General features: G+C 41.8%; 1 long non-coding RNA gene across 1 annotated transcript in view; it reads left to right on the top strand.

The window, feature by feature from the left end:
* The window catches only part of LOC115078044, a 46,222-nt gene extending 44,337 nt beyond the window's left edge, over positions 1-1,885 (top strand). The window contains exon 7 of the long non-coding RNA XR_003853073.1: positions 625-1,885. This is a non-coding gene — a long non-coding RNA (uncharacterized LOC115078044). The remainder of the gene's footprint in view (positions 1-624) is intronic.
* Positions 1,886-16,322: the final 14,437 nt, after the last annotated feature.

Below are 16,322 nucleotides of genomic sequence, written 5' to 3'. Positions count from 1 at the left end.
CAATGCAAAAAATCACCGTTTTCAGTATTTTAAACTGCTAGGGGAGACAGAGCATAGCCTACCACCACTGGGAGGGGGGGGGAGAGAAAGAGAGAGAGACTAGCTATAAGGTCCTCATACTAGGTAGGTATTTATACCTCTATAGGAGGCCCACCTAGTTAGGGGCCACTTTGACATTCAGAGTGCGACATACGAACAGAACAGTGCACTCTTGTGAAGATTTCATGACCTACGGAGTGAGAAAATTCACCCAAAGATGAGATTTGTACAATGTTGTCTCAACCTAGCTTGATGTTACCCATTTAGCACTTTGATAAATAACCCCCTTAATGTGACCACTCTAGGCTGGTTTGAGCCTGGATTGAGGGAAGCGCTAGTGCTCTCCGATTGGCAGAGAGCAAACCTCCCTCGAGTGGGGAGGGGTGGGGGATGACCTTGGAGACTAGCTACAGGTTCATACTTGTCTAGGCATTCGGTTACACATGAGACAGTGTGGTGAGAGGTTGTGTGCCACTCTATATAGTGAATCATATTCCGAAGTGTAGTCCAAGTTCTTGTCTGTATATAAGAAGTTAGCAGAATTTATTTTTTTATTTACATATGGACTTATTTCCTTTCCTTCAGATCATGTCTGTCTCTGCTATTTCTTGTCGTAAGTGCTTAAACAACCCTGATTCGTTTTGTTATATCTGTGGCAGTTTCACCATTTCCAGTCAAAGGATAAACATCAGCGCATTTGTCAGGCAAGCCTATTTTGCATATTTTAAAGTTAAACTTGGTGATCAAGATAAGTCTTGGGCCCCCTCACAAGGTGTGCAAGCAATGTGTCGAGAGTTTATGGATGTGGACATAGGGAACATGTGATAAATTGCCATTTGGTATACCTATGGTTTGGCGAGAGCCCAGAGATCATTCAAGTAACTGTTACTTTTGTATAGTGAAAACGTCAGGATATAACAAGAAAAATAAATGTAAAATAGAGTATCCTAGTCTACCATCAACTATATGCCCAGTGCCTCATTCATCTGAAATTCCAGTGCCAGATTTCATTGAACTACCCTCTTTTGAAAAACAGGAGTATGGTGAAGAACTAAGTGACAACAATGATAAAGATTTTGAAATTGAAGCTGACTCAGTTTGTAAGGGATTTGATCAGCATGTGCTGAATGATTTGGCAAGAGATTTGGGACTATCCAAAAAGGCTTCAGAACTCCTAGCATCAAGACTTCACGAGAAAAACTTACTTGAAAAAGGAGCGCAAGTATCCTACTTTCGATCAAGAGAAAGTGCATTTCTGCAGTACTTTCGAAGTGACGGTGGCTTTGTCTATTGACATATCATACATGGTTTAATGGAGGAATTGAGAATTCCAAACTATAACGCAACTGAATGGCGACTGTTCATCGATAGCTCAAAGCGGAGCTTGAAGTGTGTCCTTCACAATGGCAATTTATTTGGTGCAGTCCCAATTGGCCTTTTAGTTTGTTTTCATAAAGACTATGAAGACATAAAGAGAGTCATTGATCTGTTGTAATATCACAAGCACAATTGGATCATCTGTGTTGATCTTAAAATGGTCTGCTTCCTTCTTGGTCAGCAATGCAGATACACCAAGTATCCCTGTTTTCTGTGTATGTGGGACAGTAGAGCTCTTAGAAGCATTGGGTGCAGTCGAATTGGCCTCCAAGATCTGACCTCAAACCTGGGGATCCAAACATTCTACATGAGCCACTTGTTGACAGAAAAAACATTATATTCCCACCTCTGCACATAAAACTGGGTCTCATGAAGCAATTTGTTAAAGATTTGCCAACTGAAGGAGACTGTTTCAAGTATCTCATTTTGTTATTTCCTAGCCTGTTGTTTGAAAAGATAAAGGCCGGTGTGTTTGACAGTCCACAGATTCGGCAGTTCATTAAAGATGAACATTTCATCGGGACAATGTCAGAACTCCAAAAGAATGCTTGGTTGTCATTCAAAAACCTTGTCAAGGACTTTCTTGGAAATACACGAGCACAGAATTACACCAAAATTGTCCAGAAACTCTTGGAGAGCTACAAAATGCTTCGTTGCAACATGAGCATCAAGGTACATTTTCTGCATAGCCATCTTGCTGACTTCCCGAAAAACCTTGGTGCAGTCAGTGATGAGCAAGGTGAACGATTCCACCAAGATTTGAAGGTAATGGAGGCATGGTATCAGGGTAGATGGGATGTACATGATGGCTGACTATTGTTGGAACATCAGACGAGATTGTCCACAGATTGAACACTGCCAGAAAAGCTATAAGCAGAACTTTACTACTTGTACACAATTTGACTTACAGTAACAATATATAGCCTTTGTATGAATACAATAACTAAATAAACAGTATATTCAGGTAATTTTTTCTTTTATTTCCTTTGTATATACATTTTGTATGATTTTTGAGATAAAGGAAGGGTATCCTGTACCTTAAAATGTTGATGAGAGAAGTTACCTTAGGGGGCAAGATGGCGTCCTGACCGGGTGTATGGAAGAGAGCTGCTCTAACTCTTGAGAAGTTTCCTAAAATGCCACCGAAAAGAAAAGGGAAGGTGAGGGTTTTTCCCTCAATACCTACCCAGTTAACCGAGCAAGCTCTGATAATGTCCTTCCTCGCCCAGGGAGCTGCACAAATCGAGGCGGTGAATCCTGTTGTGAAAACGCCTGGAGGAGAGGCGAATTCACCTGGGACCGAGGTTTCCCTCAGCCCCCCCGATACACGTCCACCGGCAGCCAGAGGAACTTCGACCTCGGATGCACAGCAGCCGACGCGGACCGATGAGGTCACAGCTGCAGGACTGCTGGGAGAAGTGACGGTGAGCTTCGAAGAATCAGGAAATGGAGAAATTTCAGCGAGGGGAGAAATTTTAACTCACGCTGAACCAGCAACTTCATCTGCAATCTATGAATCGATCCCCACAACAACTGGTGCACGACCTGAACCTCTGGTAAGGCTAGCGGTCGTCACCCTTGAAACTCTATGGGAACTCTCTGCGGGGTTAACATTAGCTGTTCGTGATTGCAATACCAAACTGGACTTGTTTGCTTGGACTTGTTTGCTTCTCAAGTTAATAATAGAATTCTTGCTCAAGATAATACCTTGACACAGCTTCAGACTGCAGTGGGAAAAGTAGAAACCGAAATTTCACAAATTAAATAATTTAATATGGTTACTATCCAAGATAGAGCTGCTCTCTCTAGAAGGCTTGAACTGTTGGAGAACTGGAACTGCCGTTTAAACTTAAGACATCAATTTTCCTAGAGTTATGGGGGAAATGCCTATCACCACTTTAAAAAGATATTTTGTTGAGGTTCTCTTATTACCTGAAACCCAATTTCCGTTAATAAACAAGGCATATTTCCTTGTAGGACAGAACCGCTCAAATCAACAGGCAGCACCCCCTATGGATTTACAAAATCTTACTAACTTTCTTGAATCTTCTGCCATTGAGATTATTGATTTCTCTACTCTACTAGTCTCTTTGATAATGGAACAAGATGTTAGCAGGTTAATGATAGCATATTTCAAGAACCTAAATACACTGTTTCATGGCAGTAAGGTTCGTATGTTTCCAGATATTTCAAAGATAACCCAGGAACGACGGAAGGATTTCTTGAGTATGAGGCAGGATGTGATATCTTTGGGGGCTACCTTTCTGCTTAGATACCCTTGTAAGTGTATCATAAAAAAAGAAGTAGATACTTTTTTTTTTTCTCCAGAACAATTAAGGCTTTACTTAGATTCTCAAAACCCCCCAGGGAATAATGTAACTTCAGGGGAATAAAGGAGAAACAGCTCCCTTTTTCAGGTTAAAATCATATTAATTAATTATTTCCCATAATCTCCTTGAAAGTTATCCCCCAAGCCTATATTAAAATGAGAATTGGTTACTACATTAGAAGTTAATCTCTGGGAATCGATTAAAATTATTATGATATTATTTTCATGCTAATGTAATGTAACATGTTTTTTTTATACTTTATGATACAAATTGTATTAGAAAAGTGATAAATAAAGAATTAAAAAAAAAAAGTTGATGTGATAGAGAAAAACTGGGGTCATTTTTGGATTCAGATGTCAAAGGTTAATCAAAAACAGGTGTCAGATCTAACTCAACGAAAATTGTGTTTCCCAGTGTAATCAGTGTGTTGCAGCAGTCAAAAAAACAAACAGAATTTGAGGAATTATTAAGAAGGGAATGGTTAACAAAATGGAAAATGTCATAATGCCTCTTTATCGCTCCATGGTGAGACCGCAACTTGAATACTGTGTGCAATTCTGGTCACCGCATCTCAAAAAAGATATAGTTACGATGGAGAAGGTACAGAGAAGGGCGACCAAAATGATAAAGGGGAAAGGCTGAAGAGGTTAGGGCTGTTCAGCTTGGAGAAGATATGGCTGAGGGGGGATATGATAGAGGTCTTTCAATTCATGAGTGGTCATGAACAAGTAGATGTGAATTGGTTATTTACACTTTTGGATAATAGAAGGACTAGAGTCACTCCATGAAGTTAGCAAGTTGCACATTTAAAACTAATCAAAGAAAATTCTTTTTCACTCAACATACAATTAAGCTCTGGAATTTGTTGCCAGAGGATGTGGTTAGTGCAGTTAGGGCAGCTGTGTTTAGAAAAAGGTTTGGATAAGTTCTTGGAGGAGAAGTCCATTAACTGCTATTAATCAAATTGACTTAGGGAATGGCCTTTTCAATTACTGGCATCAGTAGCATGGGATCTTCTAGTGTTTAGGTACTTGCCAGGTTCTTGTTGCCTGGTTTGGCCTCTGTTGGAAACAGAATACTGGGCTTGATGGACCCTTGGTCTGACCCAGCATGGCAATTTCTTATGTCCTTTGTTCTTAACCCTTTAAGGTGAATTTTAAAAGGGATGAGTTCATAAATAGTAGGGATGTGAATCGTTTTTCAACTATTAAAATTATCGTCCGATACTTATAATATCATCTTAAATCGTTAAGAAACAGAATCAAATAGAAATTCTATCGACTTATCGTTAAAAATCATTAAATCGTGTTAGTGCGCACTAACGGGAGTTAGTGCGCACTAACAGATAATGATACAAATTGACACTTTCCAGGTCAGTAAAGGTCAGTTAGGAATGAATATGTATTCCTATTGGCTGGCTGCCCTCTTATCTATTGATGTTACCAAGGTTCCCACTGAGGTGATGGTTGGGGGGATGGAAAATGGAAATGCACTAAATGGAAATGGAAACTCACTAAGAGTAACAGAAAATGAAACAAATTGACACTTTTCAGGTCAGTTAGGAATGAATATGTATTCCTATTGGCTGGCTGCCCTCTTATCTATGTTACCAAGGTTCCCACTGAGGTGATGGTTTGGGGGATGGGAAATGGAAACTGTTGGTAGCTTGACAAAAAAAGTGATCAGTCAATGTGACTAGAACTTGTGCCCGATTCCTGATACCGGGAGTGTTGTGATCTTCCTGCACGCAGTGCCATATCCCTGATACTGGGAGTGTTGTGATCTTCCTGCACACAGTGCCCTATCCCTGATACTGGGAGTGTTGTGATCTTCCTGCATGCAATGCCCTATCCCTAATACCAGGAGTGTTGTGATCTTCCTGCACTCAGTGCCATTTCCCTGATAATGGCAGTGTTGTGATCTTCCTGCATGCAGTGCCCTAAATACCAGGAGTGTTGTGATCTTCCTGCACACAGTGCCCTATCCCTGATACTGGGAGTGCCCTATCCCTGATACCGGGAGTGTTGTGATCTTCCTGCACACAGTGCCCTATCCCTGATACTGGTAGTGCCCTATCCCTAATACCAGGAGTGTTGTGATTTTCCTGCACTCAGTGCCATATCCCTGATAATGGCAGTGTTGTGATCTTCCTGCACACAGTGTCCTAACCCTGATACCTGGAGTGTTGTGATCTTCCTGCATGCAGTGCCCTATCCCTGATACCAGGGGTGTTGTGATCTTCCTGCACACAGTGCCCAACCCTGATACCAGGGATGTTGTGATCTTCCTACACACAGTGCCCTATCCCTGATAACGGGAGTGTTGTGATCTTCCTGCACTCAGTGCCATATCCCTGATACTGGGAGCGTTGTGATCTTCCTGCATGCAGTGCCCTAAATACCAGGAGTGTTGTGATATTCTGGCACACAGTGCCCTATCCCTGATATCAGGAGTGTTGTGATCTTCCTGCACAAAGTGCCCTATCCCTGATACTGGGAGTGCCCTATCCCTGATACCGGGAGTGTGGTGATCTTCCTGCATACAGTGCCCTATCCCTAATACCAGGAGTGTTGTGATCTTCCTGCACTCAGTGCCATAATCCTGATAATGGCAGTGTTGTGATCTTCCTGCACACAGTGTCATAACCCTGATACCTGGAGTTTTGTGATCTGCCTGCATGCAGTGCCCTATCCCTGATACCAGGGGTGTTGTGAACTTCCTGCACACAGTGCCCTAACCCTGATACCAGGGGAGTTGTGATCTTCCTGCACACAGTGCCCTATCCCTGATACCAGGAGTGTTGTGATCTTCCTGCACTCAGTGCCATATCCCTGATACTGGGAGTGTTGTGATCTTCCTGCATGCAGTGCCCTAAATACCAGGAGTGTTGTGATCTTCCTGCACACAGTGCCCTATCCCTGATACCAGGGGTGTTGTGATCTTCCTGCACACAGTGACCCTAACCCTGATACCAGGGGTGTTGTGATCTTCCTGCACACACTGCACACAGTGCCCTATCCCTGATACCGGGAGTGTTGTGATCTTCCTGCACACAGTGCCCTGTCCCTGATACCGGGAGTATTGTGATCTTCCTGCACACAGTGCCATATCCCTGATACTGGGAGTGTTGTGATCTTCCTGCATGCAGTGCCCTAAATACCAGGAGTGTTGTGATCTTCCTGCACACAGTGCCCTATCCCTGATACCGGGAGTGTTGTGATCTTCCTGCACACAGTGCCCTATCCCTGTTACCAGGGGTGTTGTGATCTTCCTGCACACAGTGCCCTATCCCTGATACCAGGGGTGTTGTTATCTTCCTACACACAGTGCCCTAACCCTGACACCATGGGTGTTGTGATCTTCCTGCACACAGTGCCCTATCCCTGATACCGGGAGTGTTGTGATCTTCCTGCATGCAGTGCCCTAAATACCAGGAGTGTTGTGATCTTCCTGCACACAGTGCCCTATCCCTGATACCGGGATGTGTGCAAGAAGATCACAACACCCCTGGTATCAGGGATAGGGCACTGTGTGCAGGAAGATCACAACACCCCTGGTATCAGGGATAGGGCACTGTGTGCAGGAAGATCACAACACTCCTGGTATCAGGGATAGGGCACTGTGTGCAGGAAGATCACAACACTCCTGGTATTAAGGGCACTGCATGCAGGAAGATCACAACACTCCCAGTATCAGGGATAGGGTACTGTGTGCAGGAAGATCACAACACTCCCAGTATCAGGGTTATGGCACTGAGTGCAGGAAGATCACAACACTCCTGGTATCAGGGATAGGGCACTGTGTGCAGGAAGATCACAACACCCCTGGTATCAGGGTTAGGGCACTATGTGGAGGAAGATCACAACACCCCTGGTATCAGGGATAGGGCACTGCATGCAGGAAGATCACAACACTCCAGGTATCAGGGTTAGGGCACTGTGTGCAGGAAGATCACAACACTGCCATTATCAGGGATATGGCACTGAGTGCAGGAAGATCACAACACTACTGGTATTAGGGATAGGGCACTGTGTGCAGGAAGATCACAACACTCCTGGTATTTAGGGCACTGCATGCAGAAAGATCACAACACTGCCATTATCAGGGACCATCTGGATTTATTATTTTGAGTACTATCAGGGATATGGCACTGTGTGCAGGAAGATCACAACACTCCTGGTATTAAGGGCACTGCATGCAGGAAGATCACAACACTCCCAGTATCAGGGATAGGGTACTGTGTGCAGGAAGATCACAACACTCCTGGTATTTAGGGCACTGCATGCAGGAAGATCACAACGCTGCCATTATCAGGGATATGGCACTGAGAGCAGGAAGATCACAACACTCCTGGTATTATGGATAGGGCACTGTGTGGAGGAAGATCACAACATTCCTGGTATCAGGGATAGGGCACTGTGTGCAGGAAGATCACAACACTCCTGGTATTTAGGGCACTGCATGCAGGAAGATCACAACACTCCCAGTATCAGGGATATGGCACTGAGTGCAGGAAGATCACAACACTCCTGGTATTAGGGATAGGGCACTGTGTGCAGAAAGATCACAACACTCCTGGTAGCTAGGGCACTGCATGCAGGAAGATCACAACACTGCCATTATCAGGGATATGGCACTGAGTGCAGGAAGATCACAACACTCCTGGTATTAGGGATAGGGCACTGTGTGCAGGAAGATCACAACATTCCTGGTATCAGGGATAGGGCACTGGGTGCAGGAAGATCACAACACTCCTGGTATTTAGGGCACTGCATGCAGGAAGATCACAACACTCCCAGTATCAGGGATATGGCACTGAGTGCAGGAAGATCACATCACTCCCGGTATCAGGGATAGGGCACTGTGTGCAGGAAGATCACAACACACCTGGTATCAGGGTTAGGGCACTGTGTGCAGGAAGATCACAACACCCCTGGTATCAGGGATAGGGCACTGCATGCAGGAAGATCACAACACTCCAGGTATCAGGGTTAGGGCACTGTGTGCAGGAAGATCACAACACTGCCATTATCAGGGATATGGCACTGAGTGCAGGAAGATCACAACACTCCTGGTATTAGGGATAGGGCACTGTGTGCAGGAAGATCACAACACTCCCGGTATCAGGGATAGGGCACTGTGTGCAGGAAGATCACAACACCCCTGGTATCAGGGTTAGGGCACTGTGTGCAGGAAGATCACAACACCCCTGGTATCAGGGATAGGGCACTGCATGCAGGAAGATCACAACACTCCAGGTATCAGGGTTAGGGCACTGTGTGCATGAAGATCACAACACTGCCATTATCAAGAATATGGCACTGAGTGCAGGAAGATCACAACACTCCTGGTATTAGGGATAGGGCACTGTGTGCAGGAAGATCACAACACTCCCGTTATCAGGGATAGGGCACAAGTTCTAGTCACATTGACTGATCACATTACTTTTTTTGTCAAGCTACCAACTGTTTCCATTTCCCATCCCCCATATTTTGTCAGTTGCAACCTTGGTAACATGAATAAATAAGAGGGCAGCCAATAGGAATACAGATTCATTCCTAAACTGACCTTAACTGAGCTGAAAAGTGTCAAAATTTATCATTTTCTGTAAGTGTGCCAAACACGATTTTCTTCTCCTGCTAGACGATTTCAATCGTTAAGACGATTGGGAACACGATTCACACCTCTAATAAATAGCACTTAATCATGCTGGGGCTATTTTATAAACCTCATGCATACGCGAAAGTACCGATGTGTAAATATGTTTTATGGTGTAAAAAAGGGATGGATTTGAGGCAGATCAGATGTATTCCAGGCTGGGGACAAAATATATGCATGTAAGTTGCAATTTTATATCCAGCAAATGCAACACATGTAGAGCTTGTATCTGTGTATATTTACTTCTGCTATTTATCAGGTGTAAGTCTGAATAAAACTATAGGCAACTATGGACTACATAATAGATTGTATATAGCATGTACATTACTCCTGCTTTTTGTAAATTAACCCCCGTACTCCCCTCCCCTGTTCCCAGCATACTCATTAGCTCCAAGTTACTGCCCTGCCCCTTCCCCCTCCTCCCCCCCAGTTAAATATCAGTTACAATGTAAAGCCCTGTTGGCTGAATTTGGTGTTGTCTGGAAACCGATGTGATGTCTCGTGCGAATGTCGGTATAGAAAAATGTTAAATAAATAAATAAATAAATGTGGAGTCTGGGGAAACTTGGGGGGGGGGGGGGGGGTGCGGTAGAGTTCAGGCTAAAGAACTAGGGGGTTTTGATGACCTAGACTGGGCAAACTGGTACACTAATTGGTAAACCTGGGCATTTCCATCATGAGCGCATGTTATAAAATTAGCTTACTTGTGCGTATAAAAAATGACAAAGCCTAAGAAAAATGCAAGAATAGCAGTTGCTCATGTAAATGCTTAAAAGTAGGAGCACCCATATGCATGCTAAGCATATTTTATAGAATATGTGTGCACTTGTGCAGATGATATAAGATTCCTGCATATGTGTCCATGCGCCCACATACTCATAAGAACATAAGAACATGCCATACTGGGTCAGACCAAGGGTCCATCAAGCCCAGCATCCTGTTTCCAACAGTGGCCAATCCAGGCCATAAGAACCTGGCAAGTACCCAAAAATGAAGTCTATTCCATGTTACTGTTGCTAGTAATAGCAGTGGTTATTATCTAAGTCAACTTAATTAATAGTAGGTAATGGACTTATCCTCCAAGAACTTATCCAATCCTTTTTTAAACACAGCTATGCTAATTGTACTAACCACATCTTCTGGCAACAAATTCCAGAGTTTAATTGTGTGTTGAGTGAAAAAGAACTTTCTCCGATTAGTTTTAAATGTGCCACATGCTAACTTCATGGAGTGCCCCCTAGTCTTTCTATTATCCGAAAGAGTAAAAAACCAATTCACATCTACCCATTCTAGACCTCTCATGATTTTAAACACCTCTATCATATCCCCCCTCAGCCATCTCTTCTCCAAGCTGAAAAGTCCTAACCTCTTTAGTCTTTCTTCATAGGGGAGCTGTTCTATTCCCTTTATCATTTTGGTCGCCCTTCTCTGTACCTTCTCAATAGCAATTATATCTTTTTTGAGATGTGGCAACCAGAATTGTACACAGTATTCAAGGTGCGGTCTCACCATGGAGCGATACAGAGGCATTATGACATTTTCCGTTTTATTCACCATTCCCTTTCTAATAATTCCCAACATTCTGTTTGCTTTTTTGACTGCCGCAGCACACTGAACCGACAATTTCAATGTGTTATCCACTATGACGCCTAGATCTCTTTCTTGGGTAGTAGCACTTAACATGGAACCCAACATTGTGTAACTATAGCATGGGTTATTTTTCCCTATATGCATCACCTTGCACTTGTCCACATTAAATTTCATCTGCCATTTTGATGCCCAATTTTCCAGCCTCACAAGGTCTTCCTGCAATTTATCACAATCTGCTTGTGATTTAACTACTCTGAACACTTTTGTATCATCTGCAAATTTAATTACCTCACGTCCTATTTCTTTCCAGATCATTTATAAATATATTGAAAAGTAAGGGTTCCAATACAGATCCCTGAGGCACTCCACTGCCCACACCATTCCACTGTGAAAATTGTCTATTTAATCCTACTCTCTGTTTCCTGTCTTTTAGCCAGTTGTAATTCACGAAAGGACATCACCACCTATCCCATGACTTTTTATTTTTCCTAGAAGCCTCTCATGAGGAACTTTGTCAAATGCCTTCTGAAAATCCAAGTACACTACATCTACAGGTTAACCTTTAGCCACATGTTTATTAACTCTTTCAAAAAAGTGAAGCAGATTTGTGAGGCAAGACTTGCCCTGGGTAAAGCCATGCTGACTTGTTCCATTAAACCATGTCTTTTTATTTGTTCTGTGATTTTGATGTTTAGAATACTTTCCACTATTTTTCCTGGCACTGAAGTCAGGCTAACCAGTCTGTAGTTTCCCGAATCGCCCCTGTAGCCCTTTTTAAATATGGGGGTTACATTAGCTATCCTCCAGTCTTCAGGTTAAATGGATGATTTTAATGACAGGTTACAAAATTTTACTAATAGGTCTGAAATTTCATTTTTCAGTTCCTTCAGAACTCTGGGGTGTATACCATCCGGTCCAGATAATTTACTACTCTTAAGTTTGTCAATCAGGTCTACCACATCTTCTAGGTTCACCGTGATTTGGTTCAGTCCATCTGAATCATTACCATGAAAACCTTCTCCAGTACACGTACCTCCCCAACATCCTCTTCAGTAAACACCGAAGCAAAGAAATCATTTAATCTTTCCGCGATGGCCTTATCTTCTCTAAGTGCCCCTTTAACCCCCTTGATCATCTAACGGTCCAACTGACTCCCTCACAGGCTTTCTGCTTCGGATATATTTAAAAAAGTTTTTACTGTGAGTTTTTGCCTCTACGGCCAACTTCTTTTCAAATTCTCTCTTAGCCTGTCTTGCCAACATTTATGCATTATCTTATTTTCTTCTGTTGGATCCTTCTTCCAATTTAAAAATGAAGATCTTTTGGCTATAATAGCTTCTTTCACCTCCCCTTTTAACCATGCCAGTAATTGTTTTGCCTTCTTTCCACCTTTCTTAATATGTGGAATACATCTGGATTGTGCTTCTAGGATGGTATTTTTTAACCATGACCATGCCTCTTGCACACTTTTTACTTTTGAATCTGCGCCTTTCATTTTTTTCTATTTTTCTCATTTTATCAAAGCTTCCCTTTTGAAAGTTTAGCATGAGAGCCGTGGATTTGCTTACTGTCCCCCTTCCAGTCATTAAATCAAATTTGATCATATTATGATCACTATTCAAATTTGTGATCATATTGATCACTATTCATATTGATCACTATTCATATTGATCACTATTCAAATTTGTGATCATATTGATCACTATTCATATTATGATCACTATTCAAATTCAAATTTGATCATATTATGATCACTATTCAATGCATATACAGCATAGTTCTCTGATTCAACGGCAGGGGAGAAGAAAAACTGATACTTCACACATCCAGCAGAGCTCTCTGCTTCAACGGCAGGGGAGAAGAAAAGAGGGTTCGCACTCACAAAGCGGGGAGTAGCTGGCTTGTTACGGCAGTTACTACCCCAAACCAAATGTGCCTGATACTTCACTTTCGATGCACATCCAGCATGGCTCTCTGCTTCAACAGCATGGGAGAAGACTGATACTTCACGCATATCCAGCATAGCTCCCTGCTTCAACGGCAGGGGAGAAGAAAAACAATCAATAAGGGCTGTATAACATAGTCTGGGTAAAACAAATAAGCATGGGTGTAGCTTGCTTATTGCGGCTGCTACTACCCCTAACGAATCAAGCTAGATATTTCACTTGGATGCAGCTCCATCACTGCTCTCTACATTAAAGGTGGGGGTGGAAGGGAAATAGAACCAAGAGCTAAGAGAAACAGATAAGTATGAGAGAAAAAATGTGTGAAGCTTGCTGGGCAGACTGGATGGGCCATTTGGTCTTCTTCTGCCGTCATTTCTATGTTTCTATGTTTCTATATGTTTCTATTGCCAAGCGGCCCCACCACCGTTACCTCTCTCACCAAATCCTGTTCTCCACTGAGAATTAGATCTAAAATCGCTCCCTCTTTCGACAGTTCCTGAACCAATTGCTCCATAAAGCTATCATTTATTCCATCCAGGAACTTTATCTCTCTAGCGTGTCCCGATGATACATTTACCCAGTCAATATTGGAGTACTTGAAGTCTCCCATTATTACCGCACTACCCATTATTACCGCACTACCAATTTGGTTAGCTTCCCTAACCTCATGCATATGGTTACTCATGATCTTGTTTACAAGTTACCATCCCTGATTTGAAAATTCATTTTATTTCTTCATACTGTGGAACCTTTTTTTTTAAGTGCTCATGAATATGTCTGTGTCTCCCTTCTCTTATTTTCTCTCTCCTGCTCTCTCCCCTCCCCGCCAGCTCTCTCCTGTCCTCTTCTTGATAAGCTTCCATACATCTCCCCTTTAGCAGCCATCTCTTCCATCAGTAATCTCTAGCTCATCTTATTACCTAAACCTTTTCAATAGCATGCTTGCTAAAACTTTAGCACCTGGTCCAAGGAAGGTCTTGCATTTTAGGCCTTAAGGAGTGCTTAACTGGTAACATCATCAGGGTCCCTTTAGAAAGTATGGTACATTAGGAATTTAGTTAAAGTACACTTTTTTGAGCATGCTAAATAGCCTTTTATTTAAGCTAACTCTAATGCCTAAATTCTGTCATCATTAGAAACTTTCCTTCAGTTTTTGGGTTTGCAAATCTTATTTTAAATTTCATTTGCTTTTCAGTAGTACCTGGTTGAATATTGCATCAAACTCAATATGTTGTCTACTATGGCACATTAGGTCCTTATAAACCCATCCTGTACTATTTCAATTTTGTTTTATGCATATAACCCACAGGTACAGTTTAAACTTTAATATATTTTCATGATTACTGTACCCCACAGGACCTTCTAACCATATTGATGTTTAGTTCTGTTATCTATAGGAAAGCTAAACTATTGCTATACTGCTGTTTTTTCATTTTGTATATACTATACATAATCATTGAGTGGACTGCTGTGGAGTTTACAATTTGCTCTGTGCAAAAGTATGTTTAACTAAGTGGAAAGTAAGGTTTTCCAAAGTGATTTTGGCTCATGCTGTTCCATTAGGAGAGCCAGAACTAATATTCCTGTACTAAAAGATAAAAAAAGGTAGCTAGTGCCATAAAATGTTTTTCTAAAATACTGCTTAGATAGGTTAATGCATTGTTACAATGAAGCCACTTTCAACATTGTTTATAGTGCATCAAAAGAAGAGCAAAGGTGAAAACTGAAGTATATTTTTGAAAACTGTAAGTGCAGGAAAAACTGGCAAAAAATAAGAAAAAATCAGTGCAAAAAGTAGGAAATGGAGAAATATGGAACAAAGGCTTCACAAAAGTAAAATTGAATGACACCTATGAACACAAGATTTGTGTTGCATGCTTCTATTAAAATGTTGATTGTATATTGTTAATTAATTATATAGTCCAATGGGAGCCACACAACAGTATCTATTGCCCACGCTATTCTGGGCGAAGCAGCCAATAGATAGTGAAACAGCTCAAAAAGAACTTTATTATCACTTGCTAATCTACTCTTTATGTTACCATCTTTTTTTCTATTTTATTGTACCAAAAACATTTTCTAATAAGCTTTCCGTGTGCAAAATAAAATCCTTTCTAAAGAAGCACATCTATTTCAATGATTCTTGTATGAAAAATGAAAAAAGTTGAAATCCTTTCCCACACATGCCCAAGACATTATCATACTCATCTTGCATGAAGGAAACAATTCAAAAGTAGCCATGAGCTGTCTCTATCTGGTGCTTCCAGCCTCCTACATGTTACCATGTTTCACCAAACTGGCTTCTTCCAGAGTAACAAATCACCTGGACTGGAAGTTGTGTACCCCAGGGGTCTGAATGAACTAAAAAATTAAATTTCAGATCTATTAGTTAAAATTGGTAACTTATCATTAAAATCATCCATTGTATCCGAAGACTGGAGGGTGGCCAATGTAACCTCAATATTTAAAAAGGGCTCCAGGGTTGATCCGGGAAACTGGTGAACCTGACTTCAGTGAACCTGACTTCAGTGTTGATCCGGGAAACTGGTGAACCTGACTTCAGTGTTGGGACAAATAGTGGAAATTATTCTAAAGGTCAAAATCACAGAGCATATAGCATATAGCATGGATTTACACAAGAGAAGTCTTGCCTCACAAATCTGCTTCATTTTTTGAAGGGGTTAATAAATATGTAGATAAAGGTGAACCAGTAGATGTAGTGTATGTGGATTTTCAGACGTGTTTGATGTAGTCCCTCATGAGAGGCTTCTAAGAAAACTAAAAAGTCATGGGATAGGAGATGATGTCCTTTCGTGGATTATAAACTGTTTAAAAGACAGGACGCAGAGAGTAAGATTAAATGGTCAGTTTTTACAGTGAAAAAGGTAAACAGTGGAGTGCCTCAGGTATCTCTATTTGGAATGGTGCTTTTCAATATATTTATAAATGATCTAGAAAGGAATACAATGAGTGAGGTAATCAGATTTGCAGATGATATAGTTATTCAGAGTAGTTAAATCACAAGCAGATTGTGATAATTGCAGGAGGACCTTGTGAGACTGGAAGATTTGGTATCCAAATGGCAGATAAAATTTAATGTGGTGCATATAAAGAACAATAACCCATGCTTAGCAGGGATGTGAATCGGGTGATCGATCATCTTAATGATAGATTTTGGCTGGGGGGGAGGGAAATCTGATCGTCATGGTTTTTGTTTTTTTTAAATCGTAAAAAATCATAAATCGGGGGAGGGCGGGAAAACCGGCACACCAAAAAAACCCTAAAACCAACCCCGACCCTTTAAAATAAATCCCCCACCCTCCCGAAGCCCCCCAAAATGTTTTAAATTACCTGGAGTCCAGTGGGGGGGGGGGGGCCCGCA

This window comes from Rhinatrema bivittatum, chromosome 1, assembly GCF_901001135.1.
Source record: "Rhinatrema bivittatum chromosome 1, aRhiBiv1.1, whole genome shotgun sequence".
NCBI classification, from domain to species: Eukaryota; Metazoa; Chordata; class Amphibia; order Gymnophiona; family Rhinatrematidae; genus Rhinatrema; species Rhinatrema bivittatum.
The sequence above is the reverse complement of the archived record's forward strand: the minus strand, read 5'-3'. Positions and strand labels throughout refer to the sequence as shown.